Genomic DNA, 19,045 nt, shown 5'->3' on the forward strand with positions numbered 1-19,045 from the left:
TTGCTTTAAACCCCTACACAACCAGACCGTTCCAGACAGGAACAGGTTACATTGCGAACATATCCCAGTTCACCATCCATCCCTTAATCTGAGAGATAATGGGGGCCCTGCATGTGAGGAGGTGCATCCATACAATGGCCGTTGCTACCAGGCTTTCAGTGGCCACCTCAGGAAAAGGAGGAAGAGAAAGATGAGAAGGATGAGGAGGGATCCGGGAACCCTTTGCTCCAGCCATGCTGTCTCTAAGTGCTTTCTCAGGCTATGCTCCCTTTAGGAGATTGTAGTAATTATGGTTTTATTTAGTGTGTAATGTACCTTTTAAGAATAATGCTTGTTAGGAAAGATCAAATGATCTGTAGTAACCAATAGGAGAGTAGTTCAGGCTACCTCAGCAGTCAGTGTAGAGATTGAGTTGGAGTTTAAAGCACACGTGTAGTTGCTGCTGAGTACATTGTAAATAAACTTATTGGGCTGAATTTTCCCTCCGACATCACCGCACGTCATTTTACACGTCGGCGAGCGGGTCCTGCCCCTGCTTGCCGACGCGTAAAATCCTGCCCAATGTTTCCACCCAACAAGTGTCTGCAGTCCAACTCTATCATTAATAGTACAACTCGGCCACCAGAGATGATCCCTTCACCATCATAGTTCCACTATTCTCCTTTGTGCCATCACAGGGCCTTGTTGGCCAAGAGCCTGCAATAAAAGCCACAAAAATACCTTTCTATAACATCTTTATCCAACAGCACATCCAATTATTCAAACAAAAATGAACTATTCACTCTTGTGTGTTCCCTTCAGGCCTGTCCTTCACGTGTTTTGTCCTGTCCTAGTGATCCAACACAGTGCTATCCCAGTGACTACAGCATGGCTGGTGGAAGGCTGCTAACTTTGATGGGGGAGACTGCTGATGATTTTGCAGGACATCCTCGAGCATTACTGGGCTTTGAGGGTCCGTCTTTCTATCTTGGCATGAGTGACAACAGTCTGAGCTGGCTCGCTAAGAGGCACCAGCAAGGGCATTAACAGAGTTGCAGTGGTGGGAGCAGAAATGCTGTCATCTTTGGAAAGGACACCAGGCTCATGCTCCACTCCTCAAGAATGACACCTCAGCAATCCCAGTAATTATTGGAGGACAGACTGCTGGACTGCCATGAGAGACTGCGAGCCCCTTTGAACACTGAGATCTGCAGCCATAATGACAGCAGTATGTGGCTCCCTGGCAGAAAACATGGATCACATGACCTCCATCTGAACTTCCACTGCAACAGTGAGATCATAGGTAGCTTTTTTTTAATCCATTCATGGGATATGGTCTTCGCTGGCTGGGCCAGCATTTATTGCCCATCCATAATTGCCCTTGAGAACATGGTGGTGACTGAAATGCTGCAGTCCATGTGATGTAGGTACACCACAGTGCTGTTAGGGAGGGAGTTTCCGGATTTTGACCCAGAAACAGTGAAGGAACGACAATATATTTCCACGTCAGAATGGTGATGGCTTGGGGGGATCTTTCAGGTTGTGGTGTTCCCATGTGTCTGCTACCCTTGTCCTTCTAGATGGTAGTGGTCATGTGTTTGGAAGGTGCTGTCTAAGGAACCTTGGTGAGTTCCTGCAGTGCATTTTGTAGATGGTACATACTGCTGCCACTTTGCGTCAGTGGTGGAGGAAGTGAATGTTTGTGGATGAGTGCCAATCAAGCGGGCTGTTTTGTCCTGGATGGTGTCAAGCTCCTTGAGTCTTGTTGGAGCTGCACTCATCCAGGCAAGTGGAGATTATTCCATCACATTCCTGACTTGTGCCTTGTAGATGGTGGACAGACACTGGGGAGTCAGGAGGTGAGTTATTCACCGCAGGATTCCGAGCCTCTGACTTGCTCTTGTAGCCACAGTATTTATATGGCTAGTCCAGTTCAGTTCCTGGTCAATGTTAATCCCCAGGATGTTGTTGGACCTGAGACTTCAGCCACCAGGTGCTGCAAATGGCCTACAATTGCTGACATGGAGTTGGCCCCTAACTTCACTATGGCAAGGATTGGCTCCAAGCTCTGTGTGATGCCATGTGCAATGCTGAAGCCAGACCCTTCCATGCTGTTAGACATCTGGCTGAACTGCCAATGCATGCTTGGTGCATGTTCATCAGCATTTTCCTGGTGTGCCATCCTATCAAAATCCTCATCTCAATCTCCCGTAGTAAGACATGCGCGACCTCACTATCTGGGAAGCTGGCACATGAGCTACCCTTCCCTCTGGCATGGCTATAGGCCACTCATGCCTGGTGACTCTTACATGCAGAACCCAATTCTACACTACCCTCTTAAGTTCATCAGCATGTGAGCTGGTGGCTGTGATTGTCAGATCAGGTAATGGTGCTTTTTCATCAGTAGTATGGCATTGTTCTTGCACTTCCTCCTGAGGTTGCTATGCTGATCAGGTGAGTGTCTGACAGCAGAACATCAGAACCAGTAGGTTTGTGTGAGGGAAAGGGGCGGGCTAGTTAACAAGAGGTTCATGGTCGCACCATTAGCAGCTTGCACTTCATACCCGATAGCAGATGAGGGTAAGGTGGGATTTGAGACAGCGCATATATCCTCCATGTTCAGTGATCATGCGGTGCTGTGTCTGGTTAATGTGTCTGTCATAGTTGAATAGCTGGAGTTATGGGTAGGCAGCAAGAGATGGATGTGTGATTGGCATCATTGGAATGTGTAAGAGAGTGAGACGGAGTGTCTGAGTTTTAGGCCCGAGTCCTGACTGCAAGGGATTGCTGATGGGTGAGTGATGGTGGTATGGTATATTGAGCAGCATGAGAAATTGGTGCGATGGGTCCTTTGAGAATGCATTCACTGACTTGGACCACTTGTGTTTGGTCATTAAACTTTTTACAACACTGCTGCCAGGGCCTCCAGGCCAGACTCTGAGAGTTGACCTCCCTGGTCACCTGCTCTGTTTCCCTGCGAAGAGTATTTCCTTAAGGGTCTCCTGACCCTCCATGGAAACATAACCCTTTTCCTCCTGTCGATCTCCATCACTAAGGCCTCCAGCACCACATCCGTGAATCTAGGAACCCTTTCTCTTCCCTGGGGTTAGTTTTAATTCTACCTGCAGCCAATTTTGCCAAAGGCAGTCAGCAGCTTCCTTCTAAGGAGTGCAGCTCCCCTTTAAGAGGGGTAGGTTGCTTTTAAGAGCTGGATGCTGGCTGGAATATACAGCATCCTCAAGTGCTGCTCTGCTTTCTATGGAGTGTTCAGCGAGGCAGCAGCGTGGGTCACACTCAGCCCAGCACAGCAATCATGGAAATGAGGAGACAGCAAGAAGTTTACATGCCGTCTGCCTCAACAGGGCCAGGAGCAGGAAGATTACAAATCGAGACCTCTGTGGCCAAAAACAGGAGAAGACAAATTTTTAGTCCCAGGATTTTGTTATTGTTAATTATATTCAATAAAATTTGACTCATATTAGACTTATAAAAGAAGTTTAGAGAGAGTACAAGCACATCAGAGATTGTGCCAACTAGATTGGAGTCAATTCACTAGCCAAGATATAAAGAAATATTTTATTTTTTATTTCATTTGCATGTGCAGTCTACATAATTTTCAAACATATACTAATTTTCCTTCATTCATTTCAGGTTATAAACTTATCATTCACAAGTACATTTTGCTTTCATGCACTACATACAGGACACACAAATCATGAAGCCTGGCAAACGTCATCCTCATTTCAAGGGATAATGATGATGCCGATGATGTGGCACACAGGAATCAATAATTAAATTTTTCCCACTTAAGTTATCTTATGTAAATGCTCTGAAAATGTTGTTGATTAGCAACAAATGGCAAAGTTATTAAAAATCAGTTGAATTGTCACCTTTGCATAGAATTTACAGCAAAGATACAGGCCATTTTCCCCAACTGCTCCATGTGCTTGTCTATGCTTTCTGCGGGTCATTAATGATAATACTGAGGAATGCATTATTTTCCATACTAATACCTATATCGTATAGTTCTGCAAAAAGGTCTAGTTATTAGTTCACAAATCAAATTAATGTTGATGTTGGCATATAAGTTAACCTTTGAAGCCTAGAAAAATCCCACCAAAAAAAACGGGGATTGACTCATATGCAAGTAGAAAAGTGAACCGCTGGCGTGAGTGTGGGTGGTTGCTGTTTTGAAGTGTCATCAGTATTGCATGCAAAAGTGGGCGTGCCTCAAACTCCTGTGCATTTTTGCAAAACAGCCCGTATCACCTGCTTGATCCCTTGTGCCTGGTTATAATGTACTGGTAAATAAAGCATTCATTTGAGAGGTGAAAATTGAGGCTGACTGCTAATGCACGTAAAGCATGTCATGGCTGAAAAAGTTGGGGGAGGGGGGCTGGAGGGGTTGACTTGTATGTCTAATATACGCAAAAACATGATTTGTAGATCAAGGAAAGCAGGGTCGCCTTATGCACCAGGTTGATGTATAAGTTGACGTGTATTAGTTGGAAATAATCAAAACTAAAATTGAATAAAAAACAGATAAAAATGATGGTTAAATAATTTGAACATCATGGACTAAATGTACTGAGATTAAATTAAATATTTGGTTAACGTCAATTGCAAAATTAATAAAATAAAATTCTCAGGTTTCTGAAAAGAAAATACACTGAAAACCTAACGCAAAAGCAGTGAATACTGGAAATACGATGTTGATCAGTCAGAATTTGTAAATTGGAAAAGCAAGATAAAGTTATGGATGTTACTCTTCGTTAGAACTGAAGCACAGAAGATTCACGTCTTTTTATTGTAGATGCTAACTGTTGTGCATTTTCATCAGTTTCTCAGAGTATTTTAGTCACCTCAGTGGCGCCTTCTCTTGTCATTGCCAAAATCCATGTCAATATTATGATACTCATTGCTGTAGTTATCCATTTCATTCCAATCCGCCCAATGCCTTTCCTGTGTAGAGCAATCAATTTAAATGAAGTAAAGAATTAGAGGGAGAAGAAATCAATTAAATCAAAAGTTGTATTTATCTATAAAAATGGAAATTAATCATTTTGCATGAAAGTATTGGGACCATTTAATTAGCTGCTTTGAAATATTCATTGCTTAATTCTATTCTTGTTAATAGGTAAATTTTAACCTTATGATTTATATTTATTGTTACATACACTTCAGATTTGCATTAACAATGTGATAAACATCTATTAGTCTCTTAGAGCTTCTGGAATTTGACTGTCTAAAGTAATAAATTACGAGAGGAACGAGTAGGAGGGAAAAGTGCAACAGAGCAAGAAACTAAAGAAAATATTGCTCCATAATTTATGAATGTTTATCAGTTTAAGGTTTTGAAAATAGGATCAACTTTATGGGAGCATTTTCTCAGGTATTACCAGGCAAGTATTTTTATCCTCCATGGGCTTGGGTATATCAACATTTTGGAAATATTATTGGATATTTGCAAATATTGGAACCAGTGAGATAAAAGTTCTAATGTGCCAATATTAAATAAAATAAGGGCTGGGATTTTCTTGGCAAGGAATGAATCCCAACATCTGGACCTTATACGATACTGAACCCACACGGCAGCCAATGGGACAACAGCGACAATCTTCCAGGTGGCAGTCAATTAAGGGGCTGCTGCTGGGCCTACCATCCATTTAAGGACAGTGGGTTGGCTTTCCACATTGTTGGCCCAATCAGAGGGCCGGCACCACTATCGTCTTGGCAGAATCATGGAGTGAGGTGGCCGTGCTAAGGCTGCAATGAGAACCAGAAGGTGCCTCCATTTTAAGGTGCCCTCATAGAGGTGGTAAAAGCTTTGGACCAGTGCCAGGGCCAGGCAGGTAGGTCCTGGCAATTGGAGGGGAAATCCTTCAAGCGGTGGGATTGGGATGTGGGGTGACCATTGCTGCATGGGTCATGAAGCTTCCAACCTTGATTCCCCAGCCCCTGGGATGCCACTGCAAGGCTGCCTCCATGCAGCTGGCAGCTTCCCCACTCAGCAGGGAACTAATCCGCTAATGGCAAAATGTCAGCAACCAAGGAAAATCGCCGTCAATTGGTTCTTTAATTATTTAAATTGGCCACTAGTCTAGGAGTAGTGTGCAGCTGAGTCCTGCTGCTGGGAAAATGGCCCGGCAACAGGACTGCATTGGAGACTCGGCCTGATATGGTACCCCGGCATTTTATTGATGCACCTCTTAGCCTGTCACCTGGGGGCCAGTAAAATCTTGCCCAAGCAACCAAAAGAAATCAGAAAATTGCTCTCGCTAAAGAGTCAGCTTTATTTCTTTGATTCTAAGTGAGATGGAATTTCGGCAAAGGCAACTTTGCTGAGCTTTGTTGCGCATCATCCACAGTTGTCTAAAGTAATTCACTCAACAACACGGCAATAAATTGTTTTAGTTTTAAGATGCTAATTTAAAGTTATTCAAAGTATTAATGATAAAGTATCTTCACTGCCACTATATAATTCAAAGAGGAAAACTGGCTGGCAAGGGTCACACAGCTTATATATAACCCTGACTTACCTTCCATTAATTTGGGAAATCTGGGGTGTTCTGTATTGACGTGCAATTCTCATTAAAAACATACCGAATTATTAAAATTATTTGAAAATACCCGTTCATAGCCTTTTGCTGATAGCCTGCTCACCGTCTGGTTGGTGCCCATTTTTAGTCTTGGAATCTTAATTGGATCCGGCCTTTTTGTGTGCATATCTGATTCCAAGAGTTTGTCATGTTCATCACTTTCAACGTGTTTTAGCCTGCAGCAATGAAATTAGAATAGTTGTTAATTTAGCAAGTATATCTATTAAGCAATTAAGATAATTACGCAATTCTACAATGGATCAGAGCTGTGGTATCTGCTATTGCTTACATTGAACAGGATAAATTTTCAACCATTGAACAGGTTCAATGGTCCAGTGAACTATTGTCTAATGCCTGTTCAACTGGAGTTTCTGATCTATTGGTGCTACCCCTCCACTCTCCAAACATTTCAGACATTTCTGATCTACTTTGTATCATCAGCTGTTTTTGGCTGCTTTGGGGAGGAAACTATTTGAATTATTTTTGCACAAGTGCCTGAGAAGAAAGGTCAGGATTTTCCATGAGATTTTGGACTACTTGTTCAAAATACTACAGTACTATATTTATATTAAAGTAATACTTCTTTAAGCAATTCTTCAGTGCTGACTGCCCTCCTACTGGAGAAACAATTTACATTGTATGCTAAATTCTACAGTGTCTGGATTACACATGAAGAATGTCCACTTGGACAAGGTGTTAGAAGGTTGTTGGCATACAGTTAGACTCAGGAGGAAAAGGAGGGATAAAAGAAATAAAGGACAAATGGTGACATTCCTTGTAATTTTAGGCGCTGATTGCTATTTATTTCATAAAAGACACTATTTGGCTGGGATTTGGTCAACAGAGTGTCATTCCCAACCTTATAACCAGAACTAAGTGGGCAGTTGTGCCCGTAGAGTGAATGCATGATCAGCCTTAAAGCCACATGGAAATTGAGGCCAAAACTTATGGAAGTTTGCCCTTTGTGTGCATTTGGATGCAATGTGTGAATGACAAGTCTTTATGGGGATGCATGAAGACAAGGGGGTTATGTGTCACTTGACAAGTCACTAACTCTGCATTTTGTCATGTAGGACAAGCCAACCCACAATGTCAGGAAGAGGAGATGCACAGGAGGAAGAGTTCCAGACCTAAGGCTCTTCACAGCTGCCAAGGAGGAGGCGATGGAAATTGCTGGTGAGGAGGGAGTGTGATCGATGGCAGACAGTGAGGCTGGGACAGCTGGGAGTAAGAAGGACAAGGCAACCATCCTGCTGGTGACAAATGGGCACACAGGATGGATACAATGAAATGTGAAGCGCTCAGACTGATTATTCTTAATCTGATTCTTTTTGTTTTCCACTACAGGTCATCATCTTCCAAAGACCAGGCCACAGCCAAGATAGGAGCCAGAAGACTCTGGGGACAAAGCAGCCAGAGGATGCTCCATCATCTGCCTCATCATCTACTTCAACTGGCACAGTTACACCAACACGGTCTGTAGAGGGGTCGTGTGTAAATTTGGGAGCACAAACTGGTGAGCACACCACAGACATGTCCCAGCAGCCAAACAAGGATGTGACAGTCAGATCCCCTGATGATTGGAGGACCGCTGGAGATCAGGTCCCTGGTGAGCTCTACACTGATGACGGTCCTCTGGTTGCAGCCACAAAAAGCCTGCTGGGCATGTTGGGGAAAATATGGCAGCCTTGCACAGGGTATGGAGGAGTCCATGCATATGATGAGTTCTGCCATGTCTCAGGCATTTGTGTGCATGGCTTCATCCATGGAGAGCCAGGTCAAGCATTTGATCCATATGTACCCTGGCCTGCATATCATCGCTTTAGCCATGAGCTCAGTGCAGCAGTGGCAAGGTAAGAGTAGGACGAGGCCAAGGGACCTCCATCCAGGAGCCCCTGCCTCTCAAGGAGTCTGGGGAGGGAGTGCCTTCAGGCACCCAGGAAGTGGAGGAGTGCATGACAGCTGCCCTGGGGCCTTTGTCTCATGACACATCCAGCGTTATCATCGTATCTTGATCCCCTCCACTATTGACCCCAACAGCTCCAGCAAGTGGGACCAGGGCGGATGCCCCTGCCCCCCCAGCAGGCCAGAGCCCTCAAGGCTTCATGCCTCCAGGGATGCCCGCCATGGTCATCCAAGACAATAGGGCATGATACTGAGCAGACTGCCTCCACCTCAACTGCTCATGTTGGGGTTACACCAAGACGTGTGGAAAAATGTTTTTTATATTCATTCATGAGATGTGGGCATCGCTGGCTAGGCCAGCATTTATTGCCCAAACCTAATTGCCCTTGAGAAAATGAAAATTGAAAAAGTATGAGCATTAAGGTGGCCTGGATGATTTTTCCATTTTGTTTTGAATTGATTAAAAATGCCATATATAATTTGTTTTCTGTAATCTTTCATAATTTTTGAGAATTGTTGGGGCTTGTCACAGTACGCCTCATGTTTCCCACAATGTGATGGCTATAGAGAAGACAGGGACACGGACATTATTCCTGAATGAGGTGTGTTGCATTTTCTGCATTCTTTTTTGAATATTCATGTGAATTGTTACTTCTGTGAGGATCATTCTGTGGAACATGGCTTAAAGTCCAGGCACAGCTGCATCCCCCCATTATTGCACTCCTGAGGATATTGGCCACCTTTATTCTCCGTGGCTGTAAATGAGACAGGTGCAGTTGCAGTCAAAACACTTGAATGACGTTGTTGAATCAAAATAATTGGGCAAGGCAGGATATAACATGGATGTCCATGTACCCCTAAGATGTCCTTGGTACCAGCCCTCACTAATGAGTGAGAGAGACAAAGCTCCACTCCCTGTTCTATTCTAGATGGTAGAGGGTGCAGGTTTATAGTTAACTTGGCAAGGGAGGATGGCAGGGCTAGGAAGGTGATGGCGGCCTGGCGATGTAGTGATGGTCATGCAGATGAGTTATTGTTGAGAAGTCCTTGTATGGATCAGGTTGTCCCTGGCATCCCTTGCATGTCTCTCCATGGCCCTGGAATCATGAAAAGCTCATTTGGATTTATAGGCTCCTCCTCGTGTTCTGACAAATGCTCCTCATCTGAGGAGGGCTGATCTTCCCCATGCTCGTCCCCTTGCAGCATTTGTCTGGGTTGCAACACTAGGATGTGCAGTTTACAGCAGGCCATGATTTTTCGTGACACCCTCTAGGTGCGTATTGCAGAGCTCCTGCAGACTGGTCAAGGCAGAGGAAGTGCATTTTAAGAAGCCCAATGGTGTGCTCGATGAAGGCTCTGGTGGACACATGGGCTTGATTTGGTGCTCTTCTGCCTTGCTCTGGAGGTTCCTCACTGGCATCATCAGCTGTGTACACAGCCCTGCACCCTTCTCACCAATGACCCATCCATCAACCTGGGCTGAAGCTTCAAAAAGCTCTGGGAGCCGTGAGTCACGCAAGATGTACATGTCTTGGCAGCTCCCTGGGAAACAAGCACAGACCTGCATGATTCTTCTCCTGTGGTCACATACCAGTTGTATGTTCACGGCATGAAAGCATTCATGATTTACAAATGCAGCTGATTGTTCCCAGGGAGTTTTTATGGCCACATGAGAGTAGTCGATGACACCTTGCACTACAGGAAACCACAACAAATGCGCTGTCCTTGCCGCCTGCCTGTCTTCACCGGTGGCAACATGGATAAAATCTTTGCCATGACAAAATAGGGCATCAGGCACCTCCTCTATGCAACCTACACGATGCCATATATGTCGCCTGTTGTGTCCTTGAAGCCACTGATGGTGAAGAAATTGAGTGTCACTGTAATCTTGAGGGCCACTGGCATGGGGTTCCCATGTGGCTGCATGTCTTGATGAACAATCTGACATATCTTGGTGACTATTTCCCAGAACATCCTTAAATGTCTCTGGCTTTGCCTCTCTGACATCTGGAGATAGTTTGCTCTTCTCCTCTGGATGCATTGATACGACAGTGCCAGTATTTGTTGATGTCTTCACCGGTTGTCTATATCTGGGCTAGCCTCCCCCTCTGCTGCTGCCTGCTTTGGCCTTGAGGCCTCTGTTTTTGGGCAACAAGAGCTCTCCTTTTTTGCATTTTCTCCTCTTGCTCCCTAGGTTGCAGGAAAATCAGGTGAATGAGGCCAAGGTTAAAGAGTGCAGACATACATATGGGAACATGCACATCCAAGGCTCTCATCCATCTAACTAATTATAATGGAGTCCCTTTAGTTGTACAATTATGCACAACATGGACTCCACTCACCCAAAATTATCCTCCACCTACTTTCATCGGCAATCCTTGCAGCCAAATGTGCATTTTCAGTGAGCCACAGACAATCGTGTGTGTGTTACATTCCAAACCCTATCCTGCACCTTTTACCCTCTCCCTGTCACCCTCACACTTGCCCTCATCATCTTTGACCCACCCAGCATAACCTTTCCTCTCTGCACTGTTACCCTTGAACCTCCCCCCATTACCCTGGACCCTATTACTATTTCCCTGCACATGTTATCTCCCCTCATTGACTACACCCATGACCATCCCAATGCACACCCTGACCCTGAACCCTCCCGTTATCTTGCTCCATGCTTTTGTTCACTCTTGTGACCCACCCCATGTGACCTGCCACTACCTTAACTCTGGACCTGTCTCCATACTGAGTACAATCTCCCTTTTTGACAGTGACTGTTCCCACCATCGCCCAGCACCCTCAGTTTGACCCTCAGTACCCTACCACTGATAGTACTGACCCCACACTTTAGGCCCTTCATCCAACTTTCAATCCTGGCTTGACCCAGCCACCCACCCTCAGCCCCTTACAGAACTACTACACCCAGGAAGTTGGGCCCTTCCCTCCACTGCACCTCCCTGCACCCGAACACTATCTTTCAACTCCCACCACCTAATGCCACAGAGTTCAACATGGAAACTTGCTGACCTTACACATAATTGCACAAAGGTGACTGGTGCACGCCACCTTTAAATGCTCATGAACCGGGTGCAACGAAATTCTCGTGCGCCACTGACTTTATCGCAAAGATAAGATTTATTGAAAACTATTTCATGTTAGTGAGTATTCATTGCATGTAAAACCATGATAATAACGAATCCCCCAGAGGCTGGCGTAATTTTTGACATGCCGCTGACTTTACCTCTGCTTCTCAACCCGCCATCGGGAAATTTTGCATCCCATCTAATTAAGCACACCACATTTCCCACCCTTGTGGGCTCCATAAAATTCCCCCTTATCATATTCAGTGTGCTATTCCCCCATTTTGACAGTTCAAACATTATTAAAGTTTTGTGGAGTCACTCTGCTATGGGTTTACAATAACAAAACCATCACTCGGAACTTGCTTTTATAAACTGCCTTTATATTGAAACATGTCCCAATGCACTTCACAGACGGGCAAGGGAAAACAAATGCTAAGTTCTGAGGGCGAGTCACATTGGACTCGAAATGTTAACTCTGTTTCACTCTCCACAAATGACGCCAGACCTGTTGACTTTTTCCAGCATTTTCTGTTTTTATAACCCATTTATTTATGTCTGCTAACTTAATGGGGAGAATATTTAGGCAATCAGCATTCAGCATTCCCAACTGACTACCTACAACTATCAATGCATGTTCTTTCTTTATCCTATAGCATCATTTCAAGGACAGTTTGCATTCATTTTAACAAGGTGATCCTGGAGCTGGACAGGTGCAGCATACTTCTGTTGTGTTACCCGTATTTAGAACCCTAGATATGGGAGCGGTGCTCAGAAAAATCAACTCTATAGTTTGAAAATTCTACAGTGAATATTAAAATGCCATTTAGATGTCAGAAAATATTTGTGGCATCCTTAAGTCATTATCACCTTAAGGAAATTCTAATGCTATAATATGTAACTTAAAAAACAGGTATGTTGAAATAATGTTATGCATTTCAAAGTACATTTGCAACAACATGAAATGACTTCAGTAATTATTAAACATCCTTATCTTGAGTTGAAAACAAAAACAGAATTACCTGGAAAAACTCAGCAGGTCTGGCAGCATCGGCTGAGTTTTTCCAGGTAATTCTGTTTTTGTTTTGGATTTCCAGCATCCGCAGTAGTTTTTTGTTCTTATCTTGAGTTGTACTTTTATAGGGGTCTTTCCTGTATATCAATGATAACGAATATTGGATTCAGATAAAATAAATAATATTACCTTAAACATGTATAAATGAGTCCAATTGTCATACTCAGTACCAAAAGTCCACCTATAACACCAATCACTACAGCAATGAGTTGAAAGCCTGAAAAATAAAATTTCATTTTAAAATAAATATCAAATGAACTATAACAAACTGTATCTGAAACTTTTGAACATCAATATTGATGCTGTAAAATGTTATTACATTACTCTACAGATCATACAGCCTAAAAAGAGGCAATCTGACCCATTGTGCCTCTTTGAAAGAGATACTGAATTAGTTCTACTTTCATACACGTTTAGCAGAACTCTGCAACTTTTTCCTTATCAGGTATTGATCCAATTTCCTTTTGAAAGTTACTATTAAATCTGTTTCCACCACCCTTCCAGGCAGTGCATTCCAGATCATATAAACTACTGCGTCTCATCACCCCTGATTCTTTTGCCAATTATCCTAAAGTTATGTCCTTTGATTAACAGCCAGTGCCAGGGAAAATAGTTTCTCATATTTACTCCTTTAAAACCCTTTATAACATTGAGCACCTCTATGAAATATCCCCTTAACTTTCTCTGCTCTAAAGAGAACAACCCAAGCTTCTCCCATCTCTCTACATTTCAAATTTTTAATTTTTTTCTTCCTTTTTGTAGCTAAGCAGTTTATAAGTGTATCAGTAAACTAAAACAGGATAAAGAGAAAATATACCACAGTTGAATGTCGTTTGGATATACAATCTAATGCTCATTTAGAAACCAGATTCCGCTGTAACCTCAGTGGTGAATTGACCTCATGAAGTCAATGGGTTTATTTAATTTGAATATCACCAACACAAGATGAACAGAGCTGTTGAGATAAGCTGAGATATACAGCCTTAAGATGGATGTTATTTTAGTTTTAAACTAGCAACACCTAGCCACAGTTATTGACAATTTATTTGTTATGTGATTCATTCACACATATATTCATATATCACAATTCGTATGGTTTTGTGAAACATGATAATCTATAAGGTGTAGAAAATTGATTTAACTTTAAATTGTTCGTGTTCTTCAGTTTGTAAACTATAAATAAGCATTAAAAATTCCTTCTTTTGATAGACGTAAGGAAGTCCATTTTGAAATATCATGGTCCTTGCCTTGGAGTTCAGATTTTTGGACAGTAAATTTTGTGCTCATCAAGGTGAAGAATGTCAGTGCTAGGAAATGCTACATCATTGTTCTGAAACAAACTTCCGCGTAAAGCATTAACAAAATAGTTATGCCACACATTAGAAACAGAGTAGAACTCCCTTCACTCAGCTCGAACAATGTACTTTGATGGAAATTTCTAATGGCTCAACTCTGCCACACACACACATATGCACGCGTGTGCATGCACACACACACCACAAGTGAAGCACTGCTCTTCCTTCATCTCATAATATGAATTTGAAGCTATCAATTAGATTTCTTACCATCCTTGCAGTCTGTTCCAGTATAGCCAAATGGACAACTAAATTAAAAGAACCACCATTAGTTGAAACAAGTAAGAATAAATGCTTCAATAACACACATGTAACATTTTCAATTAACTTTGGCATACTAAAATAGTTAACTTGAAATAAGAGCAAAAAGTTTAAAAATTTGACATCTATAATCCAGTTTTGCTCAGATTTCAATAGTGTTTATTTTGACTTTGCAAACCTCTCTAATGGAGCTACTTGTCCTGACATTCTTCTGAATCCTGAACAGAAAACAGAAATGTCAATAATTTTTATGTATTTCTTTCCTCTAGGAAGGTCCTGAATGTGTTAACTCTTTGCTGGAATGCATTTCCAAATGCACCAATTACTGTATGGTACTTCATTTATGTGGTGGGGGGGGGAGCAGTTAGCTCAGTTGACTAGATGGCTAGCATATCATTCAGAATAACTCCAAGAGCATGGGTTTGATTTCCCCATCTGGCTGACAGAGACTTGGAACCTGCCTCCTTGCCCTCCCCGTAGAGTGGAAGGCAATGGCAAACCACCATTGACAAAGAAATCACTAAGCAAACAGCTCAGGATGAAGTATCAACAAACACTAAGCCAAGGAACTGCCTTTAGGCAGAGCACACATCCCGTAGTTTATTTATCTACGCTTTGACTTTCAGCATGCTACTCAATCACAGAGGGACAATATCAGCAAAGTTATCGCAATACCACCACCAAGTCACACATCATTCTGATGTGGACATACATCAGTATTCTTTTAACATCATCGGGGCTAACATCCTCGAAATCCCTACCTGACACAATTATAAAATAAAGTTCTGATTATTTATTACAAACTTCTATATATAAAAAAGCACTAATATTCATGAAAACCTATTCAATATGTTTAAATCAAACTGTGAACTTTCAGCCACCCACTGTGACAATGATAGGCTGTGGAAAGTAGTCATGATAGCATTTGGGGTTATGTAAACAAACAGTGATTGAAGCTGTGAGAACAGATTCTTTTAATCTCACTGAAACAGGCAGGCAGATTTTTTTTCCCCAATTTTTTAAAGGGCAGGGGATTTAAATAACTTGACTGCTTGATGGTTCCACAGACCTTATCTGGCCTTTACGGGATAAGGCCCTTGCTCCAGCGAAAATTAGGTCTGTTTGAACTCAGCATTGTGTTCAAATGGCCCTGCTGAGTTCGTATTCCCACATGTGGGAGTCACATCCCAGACCCATTCAATCTATCCATCTCCCCTCCCCTGGCAAAAATGATTTTTGCCAGATATGGGGGTGAGACTTCCAGATCCAGGGTCCATCTGCCATTCTGGATATGCTGTGGAGTCTCCACTACTCCATAAAAATCCAGACCCATGACACTGTTTAAAGAAAGCGAGAACATCATAAAGGGTGAATTCTGATTATAGAGAAGTATGAAGGAGGAAAATAAATGCTGTATAAATATTTGAAGGAACAAACAAGTGGGCACAAAATTTCTCTGATGTTACACTCAAAATCTTGGTACATACAGTTGAGAGGAGGAAGGGCATCCTTCTTCACTAGGGGTAGGAAGACTTCCAAGCTTCTTGTTCACAGACGGTAGGGAGAAACACGGAGCATGTGTCAGAAAGATATAATAATTCTCATAATATTTTTGGAATTTATTGTAAAATAAAGTAATAGTGGGATGTGTCTATGTCTCTATAAGTGTCTCTGTGTGTGTGCGTGTGAACGATTTAGTTGAATTAGAGGCAGCTAGTCTGGATGCTTTGATGCAAGAGGGGAAGTTAAGTTTGAAACGTTAATTAGGTAAATATGAGGAAGTTTAGAAATATGAGTGTCAAGGGAACATTTGCATTTTTAACCAGACTTTAACCCAGACTAGATTGTCCTCAAAAGAGGGGGTGAAATGTGTCACCTAGCCAGGTGAAGTTTAAAAACTGTGGGAAGAATTTTTGGGTTGGCGAGCGGGGGCGGGGCCCACTCGCCAATGCATAAAATGACGTGTGGTGACGTTGGGCGGGTGTCCCATTGTTTCCGTGCGTCAGTTAGATTTTCAGTTCAGCGGGCGCATCCCCCCCCTCTGCCCGTACAGGGAGCGCTCAGCGCTTCTGGGCATGCGTCACGCTGGGCAGGCCTTAATTGCCCTTCCTCCTTAATTGGCCCGCCCATGTAAAATGGCGGCGCGGCCCCGATCTGGAGTGCTGATCGGGTTTGCACCTGCCCCCACACAACCCCCCTGATGGGAGGATATTTCTGCCCTGTCCGTTTATTTTTCCTAAAGATTACTGATAAAACTTAGTGCTATGAGAGGTTTTTATTATCAGGAAGGTATAGTCCAAAGGCATAGTGAAACAATGGGAATTTGCATTCAAAGGTGAAAATTAAAGGAGCAAAGGCTATGTGGGCATTTTTAAGATCTTACAAGTGCATGAAAAGTCTTCAGCATCTATGCCTCAAGCTGCTGTCTCCAGGGACTGAAGTGAAGAGAACTCACTTTGAATTTGACTTGTTCAGGGTATCATATTTCTTTGCCTGAGTCTTTTAAAATCTGTGTCTTACTGTTGGCTTAATGAAGTATAACTGGGAGTTAGATTGACTAAAGGAGTTAGAAGTTATCATAGTAGTGATTTGTAGATCTATGTGTGTATTTAAAATCATTTCTCTTATTAGTGTTTAATCTAGTTTTGTAAGAACCTATAAGACTCTGTGGTCTTATTACTACTGAATTCAAGGCATGCATCTCAAAATTTATAGAAATTGAAAATTAGTTGTGACAGTTGTTTCAAGTTTCCTTCTGGGATTTGAACAACTCAGCATTTACGATCTGCTGTGTCATAACACATGTCAATGATAGGAGCTTTGCACTGATGACATGGCTCCAATGGCATAAAAAATTTAATGATTGTCCAGTGCAACTTAATCTGATTACTGATTGAGTCAGCTCAGTTACTTCCACCTTGTGGACTTCCGAGGCTAGGTTAGAGGTAATATCTTCATAAGGTGACTCAACGTGCATAAGTGTCCAGGAAAAAGGGCAGGAGCCATGTCACATATGAGTTCTGCTGCAGATGACACAGATAGAAACTTCAAGGGCTCAGGCTACTGAAGAAGAATGATGGTCATCTATCAGGACATCTGGGGAGCCTAGACTACAGAGCCTGCGCACAATATCACAAAATACGAAGGAGTCTGTCTCTAACTTGCCTCAAGCCTGGAGGGTAGTTTGACCAATTTTGACTGAGCGGTCAGTTCCATCAACACTGCAGTGGAACCCACCATGTTGCAGCCTCTAAAGACAGCTCTAACAAAAACTGCCACAGAAGCCCAGATCTTAACCAAAACAGCACAGGCTAGTGCAGGTCAGAAGCAGTTTAGAGAAGGTTTACAAGGCTAATACCAAGAATGGGCAGGTTGTCTTATGAGGAAAGGGAGGAAAAGCTAGGCTTGTATCCACTGGGGTTTAAAAGAGTAAGAGGTGACCTGATTGAAACCTTTTAGATCCTGAGGGGTCTTGACAGGGTGGATGTGGAGAGGATGTTTCCTCTTGTGGGAGAATCTAGAACTAGGGGTCACTGTTTAAAAATAAGGGGTCGCTCGTTTAAGACAGAGATGAGAATTTTTTTTCTCTCAGAGGGTCGTGAGTCTTTGGAACTCTTCCTCAAAAGGAAGTGGCAGCAGAGTCTTTGAATATTTTTAAGGCAGAGCTAGATAGATTCTTGATAAGCAAGGGGGTGAAAGGTTTAATCGGGGGGCAGGTGGGAATGTGGAGTTGAGGTTACAATCAGATCAGCCATGATCTTTGTGAATGGCAGAGCATGCCCGAGGGGCTGAATGGCCTACTAATGCTCTTAATTCATATGTATGTTTGTAGGTTTGAATGCTGCCATGAAATCTCAGATGACAGCCAGTTTCACTTTTGAACGGTGCTTCCAGGAGCTACATCACTCCATTCTCCAACAGAGCCTTAGGAACACCAAGTTGCTGCCCAAGGAGAGTGGCTTTGGCATGGGAAATACATCTCAGGATGACAGTTCTCCTGCCAAATAGCCTGGCTGGCCCTTTCTGATGCCACTCAACCCAGGCAGAATGGTGCAGTCCATGCCAATATGCTGCAGCCTCCAATGAGGGCCTGTAGGCCGAGAGCTGCTTGCGGCCATTCTTCAAGGTTATCTGAAGTGAAGGCAAGGCCCATAAATCTGGAATGAAGGAAGACAATTGGAATTTTGGTTGTCAATAAATAGGTAAGGATTGTGGGACAGGTTGTGAATAGGGAATAGGAGGGTTGATTTAGGCAAAATGTTCTTCTCTGACAACTTGAGCAGATAGGTGTTTGCTGCCTCTCTTTCTCTTCTTCATCTTCCATCTCTTCCTGCTCCTCTTTCACTTGTTGTTGCCCAGGTGGTGGCAAGGACTGGTCCCTCATGATGACAGAATTGTGGAAGATGCAGCAGACACAAATCTGGTTAGCCATTCGGGGATATACCACAGAGCTGCTCCAAATGGTCCAGGCAGCAGAGCTGGTGCTTGAGTGCGCTGATAGTTTGCTGATAATGTTCCTTGTGGTAGCGTAGCTTTTATTATAGACAAGCTTTGCAGCTGTGAGTGAGTTCCTGATAGGAGTCATGAGTCCTGTATGGAGAGAATATCTCAGTGTACACAGCCACTGTCTTCCAGCCAGTTCTCCTCCACTGGCTAGATGACAACGTGAGGTGAATAGCTTGTAATGGGAGAAAGGTGTGTAAAATAAAAGCAATCTTATATGCTAGCTATTCATACTCAACCTTTCACATTGGCCATTCTTTTCTTCATATCCCGGAAGACATTCACATTTGTATTCAT

At 43.0% G+C, this 19,045-nt stretch overlaps 1 long non-coding RNA gene across 1 annotated transcript; it reads right to left on the reverse strand.

The window, feature by feature from the left end:
* Positions 1-4,404: 4,404 nt before the first annotated feature.
* LOC144686296 (uncharacterized) lies at positions 4,405-19,045 on the reverse strand. The gene is made up of 5 exons (XR_013577892.1): positions 18,988-19,045; positions 14,195-14,232; positions 12,759-12,846; positions 6,643-6,754; positions 4,405-4,941 (listed from the first exon to the last, which is right to left on the reverse strand). It is a non-coding gene; the product is annotated as an uncharacterized LOC144686296 (long non-coding RNA).

The sequence above is a fragment of the Cetorhinus maximus genome, chromosome 11 (genome assembly GCF_964194155.1).
Source record: "Cetorhinus maximus chromosome 11, sCetMax3.hap1.1, whole genome shotgun sequence".
Classification (NCBI taxonomy): domain Eukaryota; kingdom Metazoa; phylum Chordata; class Chondrichthyes; order Lamniformes; family Cetorhinidae; genus Cetorhinus; species Cetorhinus maximus.